Here is a 20,329-nt window from a genome sequence, read left to right as displayed (position 1 = left end):
TATAGTAGTGATACGTGGACGATAAATAGTTTAGACAAGAAGAGAATAGAAGCTTTCGAAATGTGGTGCTACAGAAGAATGCTGAAGATTAGATGGGTAGATCATATAACTAATGAGGAGGTATTGAATAGAATTGGGGAGAAAAGGAGCTTGTGGCACAACTTGACTAGAAGAAGGGATCGGTTGGTAGGTCATGTTCTGAGACATCGAGGTATCACCAATTTAGTACTGGAGGGCAGCGTGGAGGGTAAAAATCGAAGAGGGAGACCAAGAGATGGCTACACTAAGCAGATTCAGAAGGATGATGGCTGCAGTAGGTACTGGGAGATGAAGAAGCTTGCACAGGATAGAGTAGCATGGAGAGCTGCATCAAACCAGTCTCAGGACTGAAGACCACAACAACAACAACAACAGTATATTGCTCTTACTACTTTGTTTCCTCCCTTCTTTTGCCTCCATCTTTCGTGTGTGAGAACCAGTTAAGACTATCGGTTACTGGCTTAAACATATCTGAAAGAGTATTGTCTTGCTCTGGCTGTCCTTATTTCAAAATTGATAGTTTACGGCGAGTAGCCTTTTGCGCCACGGTGACTTTGCGTTTTTTCTTTTGGCATATTGCTACATACCAAAGTTACTTCGAAATGGTGTACAGCTTATATATACATTGATATATAGGAATTTCCTTTCGTATGTCTAACATTCGCTCAGTCTCGTTAACCTATGCGTTTACTATATTAAACTCAGATTGGTGCTAATGTTTCCTTCCCGTGCATTTCTTTCCTCAATATTTATAGAAGAAGTTTTTTTTCATGTCCTCGAATGTCGTTTGAGTCGCATGGGACTTTACAGTTATCGTTTTGAGGGTGACCTTTTCAGTAGAGCTTTTAAGGCTTTCAATTTTTGTGTCTATGTACGAGGGTTGCCCAGAAAGTAAGTCTCGATTGGTAGCGAAATGGAAAATACTGGGAAAATCCGGTAAAGCTTTGCACAGATGTGTTGGGCAGTGTCTCTAGTATGCCCGTCGATCGTGTCGCGGTGCTCTTTTCATTTTTGAGTGAACAGTCAGCACGTAAAGATGCGTAGGGAATAGCGTCTCCCGCCAAGTATGAGGGCCTGGTTAGAGATTTCGCCTGTGTCATGCAGCCCACATAACACAACTGTCGAGCAGTTCCTTCTTCATGCCAGTTCTCGGCCGCACACTGCAGGGGCAATGAAGACGCTCCTGCAGCGTTTCCAATGAGCCGTGTTTGATCACCCACAATGCAGTCCGTAATTGGCTCCCCCTGAGTCGCAGCTCTGCTCACAAGAACCGCTGGCTATGAAGACAAAATTTTACCATAGACAACGAGCTGCAGACCAGTGCAGATAACTGGGCGATAGCATAGGCGGCTGCTTTCTATGACGAGGATATTGGAAAGTTTATACAGTACTACGAAAAAACACGAAGTTGGAGCAGCGTCTATGTAGAGAAGTTGGTGGAATGTGTACCTAACTGTTGCAAATAAAACGTTTCTGGTTTTCGCTGTGGTTTCCATTTTGCGACCGATCGGGACTGACTTTTTGGACCACCCTGGTAGAAAGTGATGTTCAGTCTGTGTTAAAAAAATGTCCAAATGGGAGTGAATTCCTAAGGGACCAAACTGCTGAGGTCATCGGTCCCTAGACTTACACACTACTTAAACTAACTTGTGACAAGAACAACTCACACACCCATGCCTCAGGGGGGACTCGAACCTCCGGCAAGAGCGTCCGCGCAATCCGTGCATGGTGCCTCTAACCGCGCGGCCACTCCACGCGGCTTCAGTCTGTGCATCACACCCTCAGAATGAGTGCATGACATCCTTGAGAGCCTCTCCAGAGCAAACAATATACTGGCACAGTTACGTATTGGTACAAAAAAATGGTTCAAATGACTCTGAGCACTATGGGACTTAACTTCTGAGATCATCAGTTCCCTAGAACTTAGAACTACTTAAACCCAACTAACCTAAGGACATCACAAACATCCATGCCCGAGGCAGGATTCGAACCTGCGACCATAGCGGTCGCGCGATTCCAGCGTATTGCTACAGTATCTAGTAACAGGATGTCCTCGAAATTTCGTCTGTACCGACAATCATTCAATTTCCTAGTTTTATCGATAACCAGAAAATCATAATGAGATTTATTCCAGCAGTCAATGCATATGGTGACGAATTCATTGAATGACATGTTGGTTCCTTCATGAGCTTGGTAAATATGCTTTACATTCGCATCGTCCTGTTTGAAGGCGATAATAAGGTTCGCATTATCCTGAATCAGCTGCTTTGGGTGTATGAAATTTGGAAGAATTGACCCTTTCTTCTTCATTTCGGCATCATTGTAGGACCAGTTGGCTACTGCGGAGTCCTTGGAAAGAGGATGTTTTGCCGACTCAGACATGGTGATAACTACAAGTTTACATTAGCATGCAGGGGATTTTATAGAGAGAAAACACATTTTGCTCTTATACTTTTATTAGTTTATAAATTCTTACAAATGAGTGGATTAATATACATTATTAAATATGATCATAGTTTGGTGCCAACATCAGACATGGTTGGTTCATACACATTCCCAAGTACTGAACACAGCATGCGTCAGAGTTGGGCAATGATTTCTTATTCCCAAGTACTGAACAGATCATGCGTCAGAGTTGGGCAATGATTTCTTCCGATCGTTTTGAAGTTTGATGTACCAACTCCATCTGATTGGTCCACATTTTCTTGTAGAATCTGGACACATATGGTTGCACGCTTAGCCGTCTGTCTAGAGTGCGCTGAAGTGCGTAACTGGCATACATTGAGTTCTTCAATGTCTGCTCCTGTACATGCGTCCACTCCTTTTTGTTACAAATTGTAATTGTTCCGGGGAACTCACCTGTGGCAAGAGTATGGTCACCTAGTATTACTGAGGGAGCTTGACTAATTCCAATGAATGGAGTGGTAATCTGCATGGAAGTTTCATATAGACGAATCCAATCATCTAAGGATATGAAATTACAATGAAATTAAAACCCTTAGCTACTTACAGGCATTGACATACGTCAACGGGGACAGATGAAATGTGTGCCCCGACCGGGACTCGAACCCGGGATCTCCTCCTTACATGGCAGATGCTCTATCCATCTGAGCCACCGAGGACACAGAGGATAGTGCGACTGCAGGGATTTATCTCTGGCACACCTCCCGCGAAACACACATTCTCAACGTATTGTCCCGCACTACATTCGTAGTGACATGTCCGAAAGAACATATACCATCTTAGTATATCTAGGGATATTATGACTGATATAACTATATCACGGATTTTCTAAAACAAGTACTGGGTAGAACTAATGATCTGAGACCATTCCCACATTAGCATGTTTGCTGTCATTGGTGTTTACGTTGTAGGTGACGTTACGTAACATAATTCTAAGATCTGATGGTTTTGCCTCAGCTGCAGGAAGATAAAGATATGTGCATTAGATTCATACATGTATCGTCACGTCCTTTTTTTTACTAACTCCAGTGAGACTAATACTTAGTTGTCGCCTGCATTGAGGAGATGATCTGAGATGCACAGTTCGACATCATTTCCCTTTAAAGAGTTCTTACTCGACTGAAATAAAGCTATTTTGCATCTCCGTTAATACACATAACGACCACAGCAGTGTATGAAACATTAAGAAACAAAAAAATACTATATGTAAATCGTCTTTGGTTTCAGGTATATAAGATGAACCACTGTTGAGTGGTAAATTAGAGGGTGAATTTCTCCGAAGGGTGGAGGAATGTTGAGTGGTACTTAAGTAAATAATTTAGTGAAATCAAAGTGAACTAGAAATTAGAATATAAATGGAAAACTTGGTTTAGTTTAGAGAGTTACATACTGGCATTCAGCGGGCAGAACAGAAGAGACAATGACCATGAAGTCAGCAAGTTCCACATAAGCGGGCGCTGTCGATTCAGCGGTCAGGGCATCGCCCGACCGGCTCACGTGTTTCTCAGTTGTCGCATGTGAGCAAAGGCCCTCGCCTACATTCCAAGAGCCAATGACCGACGTTAAGAAGATTCTTCGAGAAGCTTTTCAAAGTGACGGAAGAGGCAATGACCGGCTCACGTGTTTCTCAGTCGTCACATGCGATCAGAGGCCCCCGCCTACATTCCAAGAGCCAATGACCGAGGTCAAGAAGATTCTTCGAGAAGCTTTTCAACGTGACAGAAGAGGCAATGGCCGTGAAGTCGTTCACCTCCAGTGAACTGAAGTAAATAAATACGCGAGACGCGGTGGGCCCGACAGATGAAGACAGACGGAGACGAAGACGAGAGACGTAGGAAGAAAAGAAGAGTAGCAGTAGTTTTCAGTCAGTTTCGGTGCTGAAGACCGTCATGCAAGAAGAGACTACATCATGCACAGTCGCACCAAGTCCGCCGCTGTAATGGAATAGCAAGCAGCAGCCGCGGCGCCAGAAGACAGAAGTTAAAAGGTATTGGAAGTCTGATTTTTACGTACCCGGGTGACTCGTGAGGACGGGAAGGAGACAGCCTCACCTCAGCAGTCACCTGTGAGCTGGGATAAAGACCTGACAGCCGAAGACTGGCAAGCGGGAGTCCGTGGTTCGAGTTCGGGACACTGGCCTTGCCCCGCCGCGCCGCTCCGCTGGTCGACGCACAACACACGCGGCCGCTTAGAGAAGAGAAACACTGGGACGCCACACCCAAGGTATCATCCGATGCACGACTTCGCTCGCAATAGTTAAACCGGCCACCTCGCGCTGCGCGTCTCCGGTCAGCTGGGCGAGACGGCGACACGAGATACACACCGCTACGCGTAATCAGACGCCGCCGCCGCCGCCGCCGCCGCCGCCACTGCCGCTGCCGCAGCAGAAGACTTCACAAACGACACAGCTGCCGCTCTCCGAACCAGAACATCCCGTAAGATACATTTGTATAAATCTTCAATAAAAGTTATCTTATGTAAAAATGATGTTTCATTCGACCTCATACCCGAGCCAAGGAAGAACCCACCCTGCCCACATGTTATTAAGAGAGAAAAGTTAATTTATTTAATATTTTCACCCTGACAGAATGCTTTAGAATGCTCATCCTGACAATTGACAGCATCAAAAGAGAAAACCCAGTTACACTGAGTGACAGAAGTGTCACATTTAGTAACACAAATGGTACATTTGGTGTCAAAAGCTGTTTTAGTTGTTACACCACTCAGAGAGCGTAACAGTCAGTTCTCGCATGACACATATTGAATAAGGCCTGATACTAGACGATAAATGCGATAAGATAAGAGTAATGGTATTAGTTATTAATTTAAACACAGGCGATGAGTGAATACTGCAAGTTATCAGCACTGAAGCGTCTTTCAACTCACTGTAGTCAACCATTAATACGCTGTTAAAGGAGAATAACGATTACAGAGCACTAGTGTTTTTGGGGAATCTGCTAAGCCTAGGCATTCTAAATATTCTACAACAAATTATACCAGAATACAAGACGATGGTGCGCTAGAAGACTATTGGATTCGACAAAATGGAGTGTTTACACATATTGCATGTTCACATAGATTAGATCTAAACATGTACATAAGGTGATGCTTGAAATATGAAAGGAACTTATGGATGAGTGCTATAATTTGAATAGTGAGGATTACTACTTGTTTCCTAAAGAACCGATGCATGCTACATATAACATTAGACACATATATGACAAGCTACCACCAGCGTTTCAGTCTGATGAGTTTATTTACAAGCACAGCAATGGTGGTAAGCATTTTCAGTAGCATGGAGATTGTGAGATTGATGGTCCACCTTCTATTAAACTGTGATGTGAAGGCTGTAAGAAAGCAAATTGAATGAAAAATAAGTGTTATTTTTTTATGTCTGCATACTCTTTTCATATAAAATGTGTGACAGATTTAGCACAATCAGCTGGTAATGATGGGGGCCACTCACTTCCTTTCCTCTATATACAGGCACCTTGCCAACTGTGCTACACCAGTTGCATGCCTGTACGCACTGCGGAGAAGGTGTACATCCTACAGTGGGGGCCAAGTGTATACACTGCAGTCCAGCAGAGAGAAGCGGGGGTGGACAGCACTGACTGCACAGACAGCCACCGCATTCCCCCGTCAGCTGCCTGTCCACCACTGTCTACCGATGCACCACCATTGCAGCCACAGCTCATGCAGTGCACGTCGAACATCTACCCTCCTGTCTGCTTCCGCTTCGGTACAGGACGAGAAGAAAATGAACTTTATAGATAGCCTATCCCAGTGTTGTTTACTGTAATATTAGAGTAGCAAGAGGATACTAGAAAAGTGGTAAATAGTCTTGGGGTACATTATTGTCCTGGAAATTGAATAAGCTTCATAGTGGTAGCAGTGTTGCCCAAGTGAGATTCACATTAAGAATGCCAATCTCAGGGGACACTAAGGAGCAGTGGGGGTAGCGGTGGTGGTGGTGCCGGTGGTGGGGTGTTGGGGGAATGGCCAATAGCACCACAGTGGAGGCACTGGGGACACAAAGACATATTTGTTTAGAGTCTTAAATTACTATCATCAATATGACAGTAATCACTTTAAGCTAAAAGCTTTAGATGATGATGATGATGTTTGGTTTGTGGGGCGCTCAACTGCGCGGTTGTCAGTGCCCGTACAAATGCCTTTGCTCAGCCCAATCTCGCCACATTCATGAATGATGATGAAATGATGAGGACAACACAAACACCCAGTCATCTCGAGGCAGGTGAAAATCCCTGTCCCAGCCGGAAATCGAACCCGGGACCCCATGCTCGGGAAGTGAGAACGTGACCGCGAGACCACGAGCTGCGGACTAAAAGCTTTAAACACTTGAATAAACATCAACTATGGCCGTCATCTTGAATATAAATTATGGTAATTATTTTGACAGTTTTTGCCTATTATGTTCTAAATAAAGAAAAAATGTGGCTAAGTGATCAGTTTTGTTTATACAAGGGTCATCAAATTAGGCTAGTGAAACTCGGCAGTTTGCTTACTTAAGAGATAAAGGGATTGTCCAGAAACCGACCAACTCTCCCCCCCCCCCCTCCCGTCTACCTCCACACACTGACACAGATGCCCCTGTTGACGCACCACCTCTTCAGCTGTAGCCCGCGGCCCAGCTAACCTAGTCCGAGTCCCGGTACGATCGCATCAGACAGCTCCTGTGCCACCTGCTCCTTACCATCTGTATGACATTAGTGCTACTGGTGACACCTCACCAAGAAATGGTCCAGCTGTGTCTTACTTATGTGCTTACCCATGGCATGACCTGTCAGGCGCACCTGCGCAATGCTTTTCTGAGAAATGACTTACACATGCGTCTGCCATGGCATGACTGCTGGTCAGGCGCATCTTGCGATGCTGCTATGAGAACTGGTTCAGCCGTGCCCCTCTCATAGCTTTCCCCAATGCTCCTCACTACAGTGGAGGGGGGGGGGGGGGGAGTGCAGGTGGGCTCTGTGAGGGTATTGACATCGACAGCATTGCTTGGAGGCATACGCATCTGTGGGCGGAGAGAACAGGGAGACACAGCAGGAATATCTGCACAACAGACAAAGATTTCAGAATTATGTGAGACATGCAGCTGTGCAGTCACGCTTTTGTGTCATTCGATCGCAATCAAGTGTTCTTCGCTCACAACCGTCTCATCTCCATTATTGGAACTGTCCTGGTCGGGAAACCTTCCATAAGTATGTACAACCTGATGATGTGTACTGTCATCGCATAACGTTTTTCACCACGAATTAAGGAGGGGAGCGAAGATAATGTATCACTATAAAAATAAAATTGATAGCAGTTGATTTTTATTTGAAGTGACTGACTCCAGTTGACATCAAGTACGAAACGGAACTGCTGTAATCGGGGCTATGGCTTTCCAACACTATAATCAAATACGAAATAACGCCAGTATTTAATAAAAAATACCACCACACACACACACACACACACACACACACACACACATACACACACTCACTTGTACGGAGGAAACGCCAATACTTACATATGACCAAAGAGATGTAACATCAGCAGAGATGATGACAGACTCAATGTCTCGAAAGCAAATTGTATGATAAAATTATTTATCATTTATCGAATACAAATACACACAGGCAGGTTGCATATCTTAAAACGCAAGTATAATTACAGATCTCTATGGAAATTCGAATAAAATAAAATTGTATTATATATAAGATCTTATACATTTTTTCAAGCACGGTCACCCTTCCAATTACTTATTTCCACACCTAACTTGCCTGTCTTACTCATTACATTTCACTCAGCTTTCATATTGGCGCTACTGATAAAAACATTTACGTTAAGCAGCACTCGTTAACGACGAAAGTTTGGTATTGTGCAACACTTTTTGAGCTCTATTAACCAACAAATTAAATATTCCTGCGTTTAGACTGTCTGTATAACTTATTAAAATATATGCAGTTCGGTTATTGGCCCTATGTGAATAAATTATGCGAAGGTGTAATGAAAAGTAGCGCCTTCCAATTTTTTATGTGAAAACTCTTAAAGATTATTAAATAGAACAAATCTTATTAACGTTGTACATCTATAGTTTTCATGTCTGCATTTTATTTCCCAACATAGTCACCCTGGTGACGAACACATTGCTCCCAACGAGAGATCAGTTTGTTCATACAGACACTGTAGAATGTTTGACTTTATTGACGGAGCCAGAAACTCACTTCTACTTGCACTGCTTCATTACTATCAAAGGAAAGTCCTCGAAGGTGTTACTTAAATTTTGGAAACAGATGAAAATCGGATGGGGCCAAGTCGGGACTGTAGGAAGGATGATCGATGACAGTGAACCCAAGACGTCGGCTTGTTGCAGATATCGCAGTGCTCGTGTGTGGTCTATCGTGGTCATGCTGAAGAAGAGGGTGCTGCTCCACGTGTGGAAAAACTCTACGAATAAAGAACTCGATTACAGCACGCTGTTTCTCACACATCGACATAGCTATGTTACACACTGCCACGTTACACGCAACAACAGCAGAGGGTTGCATCTTGCATCAGCGAAGCGTGAAAATTGACTGAGTTTTATGTAGGACCTGTAATACCTCAACCGATACTGAGATGAGAATAAAAAATTCGGTGGCATTACTTTTCAACGCGTCTTTGTATTATGGACATTAAAGAGAAAACAGACGAAGATGAGATGGAGATACGATACTGCGAGAAGAGTTTGACAGATTACTGGTACACCTAGGTCGACACAAGGCCCCTGGAACAGACGACATTCCCTCAGAAGTATTGAGATCTGTATCATAATAAACCACGATAAAACTAGTCCACACGATGCGCCAGATATATGAGGCAGATGGAGTACCGTCAGATTTCAAGAAGAATGTAATTATTCAAGTTCCAAAGAGGGTAGGTGCTGACAGATGTGAATATTACAGAACTATGAGTTTAATAAGTCATGGCTGCAAAATACTCACATAAATTATCTACAGAAGAATGGAGAGATTGAAAGAAGTCAACTATGAAGAAGGTATGTTTGGGTTCCGGAGAAATGTAGGGGCACGCGAGGCATTGCTGATCCTAAGACATATCTTAGACGATAGACTAAAGGAATGCAAACCTACGTTTACAGACTCTATAGATTTTGAGAAAGATTTTGACAGTGTTGAATATAAAATGCAGAGAGGAAAAGATTGTCGACATTTGTACAGAAACCATTAGTACAGAAACCTGACTGCAGTTACAACAGATGAAAGACATGAAAGGTCGCACGGTTTGAGGCGCCATGTCACGGATTGCGTGGCCCCTACCGCCGGAGGTTCGAGTCCTCCTTTGGGTATTAGATTAGATGAGATTAGATTCAGTTTTCGTTCCATAGACCCAAAAAATGAGATGATTCTCGTGGGTGTGGAACATGTCAGAAAGTATAACATAAAAACATAAAACTTTTGAATATAATAGTTACTATCCAGGTCATTTGTCAGGAGACCGTCGAAACAGGTGAATATAATACGAGAAACTGGAACAGCTGATAAATACAAAATTAACACTCTGTCAGAATGAAACATTGTTGTTTTTTTTCCACTATGGGACTTAACTTCTGAGGTCATCAGTCCCCTAGAACTTAGAACTACTTAAATCTAACTAACCTAAAGACATCACACACATCCATGCCCGAGGCAGGATTCGGACCTGCAACCGTAGCAGTCGCGCGGTTCCAGACTGTAGCGCCTAGAACCGCTCGGCCACTACGGCCGGCTGAAACATTGTTATGCACTATTAATAAATTTATGATACACAAAATACCTAATCTTGACTGTTGTGACCAGGTGCTGTCAAAACCGAAATATAACAGATATCTTTATTTAAGCTGGCTTAACAGCCTCTGTTAAGATATTCTTCTATGGAGTAGAAGGAGTTGCCTATCAAAAAGTCTTTCAGACTCTGTTTAAAGCGGGCTTAATCTGAAACCAAGTTTTTAATGGTTGCTGAAAATTTATTGAAAATGTGTGTTCCTGAGTATTGGACCTTTTTTTTGACCAAAGTAAGTGATTTTAGGTCTTTATGTAGATTGTTCTTACTCCTAGTATTGATACTGTGTATTGAGCTATTTGTTGGAAACAGAGATGTATTAACTGCAACAAATTTCATTAAGGAATAAATGTATTGAGAAATAGTGGCTAGAATACAAAGTTCTTTGAACAAGTTTCTACATGATGTTCTTGAATTTACACCACAAATGATTCTTACCACACGCTTTTGCACCCTAAAAACGTTTGCTCGGTTTGATGAGTTGCTCCAGAATATGATCCCACATGATTTTAAGGATTCTACGATGGACGCTACTTCTTTGGGAGACGTGAGTGTCATTTCCATTTTACGGAAGCTATTTTTAGAGATTGGTCTCAGATACTCCATTGCACTGTTGACCGAACCTGATAACCCCAAGCTGCCAGTAACAGAAATGAAGCACTTGTTTAAGAGGTTTGCAACACCAAATGTACTTGTTACCAAAGTCTCATTTATTTTTACAGCTATCTGTTCCTCTTCCCTCTTGGCCCCACCTGTCTCTGTCTTCACTATATCCCATACGGTTTCTATTTTGTTGCCTGATGTAATTATCTTACAGCTATCTGTTCCTCTTCCCTTTTGGCCCCACCTGTCTCTGTCTTCACTATATCCCTTACGGTTTCTATTTTGATGCCTGATGTAATTATCCTTTTCTCGTAATAAAGGTGCTTCGATTTCTGGATTGCTTGTTTCAATATTTCCCTGTATTCTTTGTAATACATTACAATTGTAACATCACAGCTGTTCCTAGATAGTAGAGACAGTCTCCTTTTTGTTCCACATGATATCTTTATTCCTTGTATAATCCACGGTTTATTTTTTTTGCTTCTGTGTATTTTAGTTACCTTTAGGGGAAAGCAAATTTCAAAAGTGGATGTAACTTTATTAATGAATGCTTTGTATTTTCAATTGGAGTCAGAAATATTGTAAACAACTATCCAGTTCATGTCTTTGAGGAATTTCCTGAATTTCCCAATTTTTTACTTATTTATTACCCTCCTGTACTCAGATTTAATAGATTTTTTTATCCTGACAAGTTTCAACATTTAACACAAGATGCTGCATGTCATGATCAGATAGTCCATTTACTATTCGTTTTGTGATATGACTTTTTTCCCTAGATTTGTCTACAAAGATATTATCAACAGCGGTCTCAGAGCCTTTACATATCCTAATAGCAAAGTTCACAGTAGGAATTACCCTGAATGATAGTGTTATTGACTGCAATAATTGTTCACTGACAGAGATTTTCAGTAATTCCACATTAAAACCATCAGCAACCACTATTTCCTTGTTTTTTATCATGAGATGGGACAGAGGAGCTTCCAGTTTTTTTTATGAAGGGGTTAAAATTTCCTGCAGGTGACCTATCTATACCTACTATTATAAAGGACCTGTTAATGAAACACTAATTCTGTTGCACAAGCTTCTAAGTTCTGCTCTGAGCAATCAATATTCTTGAAATCAAAACAGTTTGTGACAAATGTGGCAACTCCTCCTTTCTGCACATTTCCTCTACAGAAGTAAGAAGCTCACCTGAATCCTTTAATATTTAACATATCTATACCAGTGGCCACATGAGGCAGATTATGTCGACTGGTTTGCTCAATTCTAATTCTTCAACACAAATAAGCGACTCATTAAGCTTACTCCTTAGTCCTCGGATAATCTGATGCAATAAAGACAATTGATTTTGTGCACTGGCTGAATTACAACTGGATGAACCTAATTTTCCTGCCAATTTTTGAGTATCTCTAGTTTCAGAGGCTGTCTGCATGAATTGTGTCAATTAAAATTTGTTTTCTGGCTGCCTGTTTTATCAATGTGAATGTCATTTTCAGCCTGTCTCTGAACATCTTTTGTTTCTGCTCACCCTACCCTAAAAAAACTGCTGATCTGTCACTTGTAACCACTGGTACTTTACAACTTGTGACAGTGCCCCCCCCCCCCCCTTAAGTTAATTGTTAGTAGCCCAGACAGTTTTCCCTTTCCTGTTCAAGTGAAGAGTGAAGGCCGTACATAGTATAATCCCATCTGCCGATAGAGTCAGCAGAAACCACACCGATATGGGACCCCATATCTGATCCAAGCAGCCCTTCCACCTTTAAATTAACTCTATCTTTACCAGGCCACTCTCAATTGAATAATTAGGGTTCCTATCTATGCTGTTGCCCGACCCACCCACTATTACCAGTCTTCCTTTGTGAAGTCTTTGAAAAGTGAACCTACATCCTTTATCACCTGACCCAGATTTGCACTAGGTTTAAAAAAACTTGTGACCTGGTAACCTGACCCTAGTTCATCCTGCAACAGTTGGTCAACACCTATACCATGTGAACCACCTAACAACAAAACTTTCTTATTCTTCACACTGTCTGAGAACGTCCTATTCCTATTTCTTCTGTAACTTGTTGCTAATCCTACACAACCAATGACCCTTTTTTATTTCCTCAATTCCCACACCACTACAGTCACCCACATGAAAGAAACTGCAAAGAAACTGCAATAACCCTCACACCACAACCCGGAACTAACAGTCCTACGGCAAGTCATACACTTCTCACTCATGGCAAACAAATTTTAGCTTTAGTCTAAGTTAAAACAACAATAACTCCTTAGACTACTCAATTAATACATAAAATTTCTTAGAAAGCTTAGGCCTAAAGTTCGGATTCTAATTCAAAACTTCTGGGGAAACAAAAACGATATAACCTGTATTGTTTACGTGACGAAACAAAAAGTAAACACAGAACTGAGCCTATACTATATAAACTTTTCACTTATTTTGGAACCTTTCACTTCGGCTACTTACTAGAGAATCAAATGCATAGCGTATCATGGGTGTGTGTGTGTGTGTTGTTCTTAGCATGAGTTAGTTTAAGTAGTATGTAAGTCTAGGGACCGATGACCTCAGCAGTTTGGTCCCTTAGGAATTCACACACACACACACACACACACACACACACACATGAAGGGGAGGCGTAAGTTGAGAAGGGGAGAGGGAGGATGTAGCCTGTTTCCCATATTACTGAGTCTGTGCACTGGGCAAAGAGTACAGAGAACCAAGAAAAATTCGGAAAGAGGATTAAAGGTCAGGGAGAAATAATAAAAATCAAGGTTTTCCGATTACATCATAATTATACCAATGTCAACAAAGGATTTGGAACAGAAGTTGAACGGAATTCATAGTGTCTTGAAAAGCGACTGTAAGATGCACATCTTCAAAATTAAAGCAAAGCCATGTAATGAAATCGTATTCAGTCAGATGATTCTGAATGATTAATTGGATTAAGAAATCAGACAAGGGATGTAGTATATGAGTTTTGATATTTAGTCATCAAAGACACCGATGATGGTTGTAGTAGAGAGGATATAAAATGCAGTCTGGAAATAGCAAGAAATGGCCTTCCGAGGAAGACGAATATTTTGACATCTAAAATAAATTTAAGTATTATGATGTCTTTTCTGAAAGTATTCGTTTGGAGTGCAACAATGTATGACAGCGAAACGTAGACAATAAACAGTTCAGACACATAAAGTTCCACGTTCTGACCCTAGATGGGTCATACTCTGCCCGTGGCGTCATTGGATGTGTTGTGGTCAACATACCGTTCTCTCGGTCCTTGTCGGATTTCCCGATACTAATCGGCCGAGAACTCGTCAGATCGCCGCACAAGGCTGACTGCAACCCGTTGCAGTATTCCCACGAAGGAAGAATCCCTGGCAGTACCGGGAATCGAACCCCGGTGTTCCGCATAGCAGTCAGCCATGCTACAGCGACGGACAGTTCACGCAGAAGGAGAACAGAAATTTTTGAAATGTGGTACTACAGAAGAATACCGAAGATTAGATAGGTAGATCAGGTAACTAACGACAAAGTTCTGAATCGAATTGAGAGGGAATTTAATTTACGGGACTACTTGACTACGAGTAGGGATTGACTGACAGGACACATCCTGAGGCATCAAGGAATCGTAAATTTGGTACTGGGGGGAAGAGTGTGTTGTAAAAGTAGTAGATGGGGACTATGGCAAGCTTCTTCAAACGGATGCAGGTTACAGAAGCTGCGTAAAAATTAAGAGGCGGATACACTAGTCTAGAAAGTTGCGTGAAACCAGTATTCAGACTGGAAAAACAACAACTCTTCTGCACTCGTAACAATAAACGTAGACAGGTATATAGAAAATATGCGCTGCTCAGCAGAAATGCAGACATGACAATGTTTACAATATTCAAGAAGTCTTCATATACACCATAAAGTTGTGGCAGTGCCAACGAATACATCGAGCCTTGTGATTACTGACTTTGTTGGAGTAAGCGTAAGACGTAAAAATCTGAAGAATACTCTCAAATCTGATAATATTTAGGGGGAATTATGAAAGACATTATGTATTTGCATTTGTACGAAAAATATAGGACTGCGGGGCGTCTCAAGTGGAGTGCAATATGAAAGGAAGCTTAAGGAATCAAACTGGTACTGCTGTGACAACTCTTTTATTAATAAATATCAGATTTTACAGATAATTTATTTATTGCTTATTTAAATAAAACTAATGACATATGGTACATCTGGTGAAAAGTTATTATAAGATAACCGTCAGAACATGTTGTGAAAATATTAAGCTGACAGTTCCATGGCATAAGGAAGGTGACAAACATTAAATGAAATGGAAGAAAATGAAAAAAAGAGCTGAGCATTACACAGATGGTTAGCGCAAACGCGATGATTTTTGCCAAAGTGTGCAGTGCTGTTTCCGATGGTCTGCTGGGAATGGAAACGAGGAAATGAAGCGAAGAGTGCCCTTAACAGGCAGTTAGAGTTAACTGTAGTCCTTATTACTTAATAATGCTAGGGAAATGAAGAAAATGGATCAGTTGTAATGGTAAGACTTGCTGAAGAGCCGGGAAGTGTGAGATGAAATTCAGTCTATAGAATAATAAAATTCCTTTCTTATTTAGAAAAAAATAAAACAAAAAGCGAGAGCGGATATTTGGGTAGGAAGTAAAATCGTTGACACTACACAAAAATGAAGTACTGTGAGCTGCAATAAAGCTATGTGCTATAAAGATAATGAATATGTCGAGTAATTACGTTGGAAAGGACGAAAGAGAGAATTCAGAAGACGACGGGAAAAAATAGTGAAAACACGAAACTATCAATGAGGATAAATAACGACTGCCTAGTGACAAAAGTGTTTCGCCTTTTGTTTCTTGCTCAGATATATGAAATTCTGCACATATCTCTATCACTATATTACAAAAATTGCAATACTTTCAATTTTGTGAAGATCACGAGACACCAACCTCATTTTTAAACGAAAGTCAGGGGTAACAGCAGAATCACATCTGGAACAATACGTGGACGTGCTAACGTGAAAGTTTAAAAATTCATGGAGCATCACATTGATGGAAGAAGTGAGAAGAATATAATCACTTGAAAGGGAATAGCATCAGTTGTGTTTCAATATACACGCTATGTCCAATTAACAAGGAAGGCTAAGTGTGTTGAGTTCTTCAAAGACATCGTCATCTCAACAGCGTTATGTCTTGTGAATTTTCTTTACAACAAAAACGAAAACACTTTTCGTTATCTTTAACATCAATACAGCGTGTTTCCAGTCAGTGCCAAAATTATGACGGGTCATTTATTTTTATTGCTCATCATTCGTTTTCCATTTCTTTACCCGATTGTCCTCGACGGCGACTGTTCATCGAAGACAAGGTTATTGTCAGGAGTGTTCCAGGTAACTGTGATACGACCGCTTTTATTGTCTGTGTATAATACATAAATGACTTGACGGACAGGGTGAGCAACAATTTACGGCTCTTTACTAATTATGCTGCAGCGTACGGAAAGGTGGCATCGTTGAATGACTGTATGAGTATACAAGATGACTTTAGACAAAATTTTTACTTGGCGGAATTTAAGGTGTGCGGAGGTGAAAGTTATGTAAATTCCATTTAACATAGGAGCCGTTTATTTCTTCTTGTCTGTTTCACAACCACCCACAATTGTCCTCATCACCATCACCACCGTCAACTTCAAGATAGCGACGAACATAAAGAGATTTAAATATAAATCATGTAGAAGGAACAGTCATAAAGTTTTAATTATAATCTCGGAAAATTAAATTTACATATTTAATTTTTTGTTTGTTTGCAGGTAAATGTCTGCAGCCCTGGTGGACACTGAAATCCCTGCGCCGCAGTACCGTAGCACGCTGCTAGAAGAGTAAAAGCAAGATGGTGCAGCCCGTCGATGGAGTATTGTGCATATAATCAGCAGTGGAAAACTGCATCTGTGGTGGGCCAATCCAGTGGAATTCTGTAGCCGGATAAAGTGAAGTATTAAAAAGTTTGCCATTTTCGCATTTATTCAAAAAACAAAAAAATATACTGGATTTCTGATCATAAAGTTGATCTACTGCAGTATCCATTATTTGATTTCCAGCTATTTTAATTATTTGCTGTTGTATATATTGATGTTTATTTGCAATAGGACACAATATGTAAGGGGCACTCAAATGAAAACCGGACACCAACCACAACTGACCATGGAATGGTTCCATTCAAAGGTAACCGCCACACGTGTTAAGACATTTATCCCACTGGAAGACGAGACGATCAATCTGCGTTTCATAGAACATGGTGGGATGCTGACAGACCCACAACCGCACCCACTCTTGCACATCCTCGTCTGTCTGAAACTGACGTACACGTGAAAGATGGGAAAATTACACAGCGAAATATCCAGGCTGTAAGAAGTATATTATAGGGTTTCCCAACCAAATCACTGAAGTTAAACCTTCATCCAGTTGACAATATGGGGCGGAAGTTAACATGCAACTGGATGATTCCGCCTGACAGCATTCCTGGACATTTTGACTTTATTATACATCGCCATTTCTGCAAAGTATTTTTATAGTGATGCCCATTGGTTGTGCTTCCACGCTTGGGGAACTCGACTAGCAGAGAGATCCTGTAGTTTAAGAATGAGGTCATCATGACCTTACTGAAACTTGTGTGAATACCTTTGGATTTCTATGGCGGGGGAGATGTGGTGCGTTTCCATTGTTGGGTTTGGCATTTGCCCTCAGGCTGTCAGAATGCTGACGGATAGGATTACCCTGATGCACAACAACGCCTGCCTCCACACTGTCAACCGGATGAAAGCTACGCTTCAGCGATTTAGTTGGGAAACACTGTAACATCCTCCGCGCAACTCGGAACTTTCACCGTGTGACATTCACATCTTTGGCGATCTGAAGAAAGACACGTGTGGACGTCGGTTTCAGTTGGACGAGGAAGTGCAAGCGTGGGTACAGCTTTGGATACGTCAGTGGTCGGACGCGTTCTTCAAAACAGGAACTGATCGTCTCATCTCCCAGTGGGATAAATGTCTTCATGCATGTGGTGATTACTTTTGAATGGAACCATACCATGGCCCCGTTGTGGTGGCCGTTTAGTTTTCATTTACCTGCCCCTCATACACAAATATCCTTTAAAAATATTCTAGGTAGGTGAGTTATTTTTTGGCCGTTATTACAGATGTCAGAAATTGCATCGCTTGGCAGTACACTGCGGTACCACTATAATAATACATATATTGTAAAGCCATCATCAGCATTACTGGAGGCACCGTGGGTAATGTACACTACTGGCCATTAAAATTGCTACACCAAGAAGAAATGCAGATGATAAACGGGTATTCATTGAACAAATATATTATACTAGAACTGACATGTGATTACATTGTCACGCAATTTGGGTGCATAGATCCTGAGAAATCAGTACCCAGAACAACCACCTCTGGCCGTAATAACGGCCTTGATACGCCTGGCCATTGAGTCAAACAGAGCTTGGATGGCGAGTACAGGTACAGCTGCCCATGCAGCTTCAACACGATACCACAGTTCATCATGAGTACTGACTGGCGTACTGTGACGAGCCAGTTGCTCGGCCACCATTGACTAAACGTTTTCAATTGGTGAGAGATCTGGAGAATGTGCTGGCCATGGCAGCAGTCGAACATTTTCTGTATCCACAAAGGCCCGTACAGGACCTGCAACATGCGGTCGTGCATTATGCTGCTGAAACGTAGGGTTTCGCAGGGATCGAATGAAGGGTAGAGCCACGGGTCGTAAAACATCTGAAATGTAAAATCCACTGTTCAAAGTGCCGTCAATGAGAGCAAGAGGTGACCGAGACGTATGGCGATGACGAATACACGCTTTCAATGTGCGTTCACCGCGATGTCGCCAAACACGGATGCTGTAAACAGAACCTGGATTCATCCGAAAAAATGACGTTTTGCCATTCGTGCACCCAGGTTCGTCGTTGAGTACACCATCGCAGGTACTCCTGTCTGTGATGCAGCGTCAAGGGTAACCGCAGCCATGGTCTCCGAGCTGATATAACATGCTGCTGCAAACGTCGTCGAACTGTTCGTTCAGATGGTTGTTGTCTTGCAAACGTCCCCATCTGTTGACTCAGGGAAGGAGAGGTGGCTGCACGATCCGTTACAGCCATGCGGATAAGATGCCTGTCATCTCGACTGCTAGTGATACGAGGCCGTTGGGATCCAGCACGGCGTTCCGTATTACCCTCCTGAACTCACCGATTCCATATTCTGCTAACAGTCATTGGACCTCGACCATCGCGAGCAGCAATGTCGCGATACGATAAACCGCAATCGCGATAGGCTACAATCCGACCTTCATCAAAGTCGGAAACGTGATTGTACGCATTTCTCCTTCTTACACGAGGCATCACAACAACGTTTCACCAGGCAACGCCGGTCTACTGCTGTTTGTGTACGAGAAATCGGTTGGAAACTTTCTTCATGTCAGAATGTTGTAGGTGTCGCCACCGCCGCCAACCTTGTGTGAATGCTCTGAAAAGCTAATCATTTGCATATCACAGCATCTTCTTCCTGTCGGTTAAATTTCGAGTCTGTAGCACGTCATCTTCGTGGTGTAGCAATTTTAATGGCCAGTAGCGTAGAAGGCATATCATCAGGAAACATCCCTCGGTGCCAGTAGAGAGGATAGTTTATGGATGTAGACCTGTGAAAATTAGTTACACAAATTAAACTGAGTATTCCCAGCAATCCGCTCTGGCCTCTGTCTTCTCAGCCTTAGCTTCCCTCAACTTCAGATACTGGAAGCGAAAAGAGTGAATCCGTCATTCAAGTTGATTAATGGTACAATGATGGAAAAAAAATCCGAACACCAGGAAATAATCAATGTAGAGTAATGACATTTTAGGAATACTCTTGTCTAGGTAACATATTTAAGAAATTAACGTTGCAAGATAACAGGTTAATGTAAATGTGAGAAAAGCCGCTGCAAATATGAAATACTGGTACATTAATAACCAATGCAGCCGCTAAACTGTTGAATGCAAGCATGCAAAAGCGCATGCATTGTGTGGCACAGGAGCCGAATGTGAGTTTATGTGGGAAAGTTTCATGCCTATTGCACTTGGTCGGTCAATACAGGGGCAGTTAATGTTGTTCGTGGATGACGCTGGACTTGTCATCTAATGATGTCCCCTACGTGCTCGAATGGAGATAGATCTAGTAATCAGGTAGGCCAAGGCAATATGTCAAACACTCCGTAGAGCATGTTGGGTTAAAACAGTGGTATGGGGCGAGCGTTATCCTGTTGGAAAACATCTCCTGGAATGCTGTTCAATATGCCAGCATAATAGATCGAATCACCAGAGTGACGTACAACTT

Source organism: Schistocerca serialis, chromosome 3 (assembly GCF_023864345.2).
Source record: "Schistocerca serialis cubense isolate TAMUIC-IGC-003099 chromosome 3, iqSchSeri2.2, whole genome shotgun sequence".
NCBI lineage: Eukaryota > Metazoa > Arthropoda > Insecta > Orthoptera > Acrididae > Schistocerca > Schistocerca serialis.
This window is presented reverse-complemented; position numbering follows the sequence as displayed.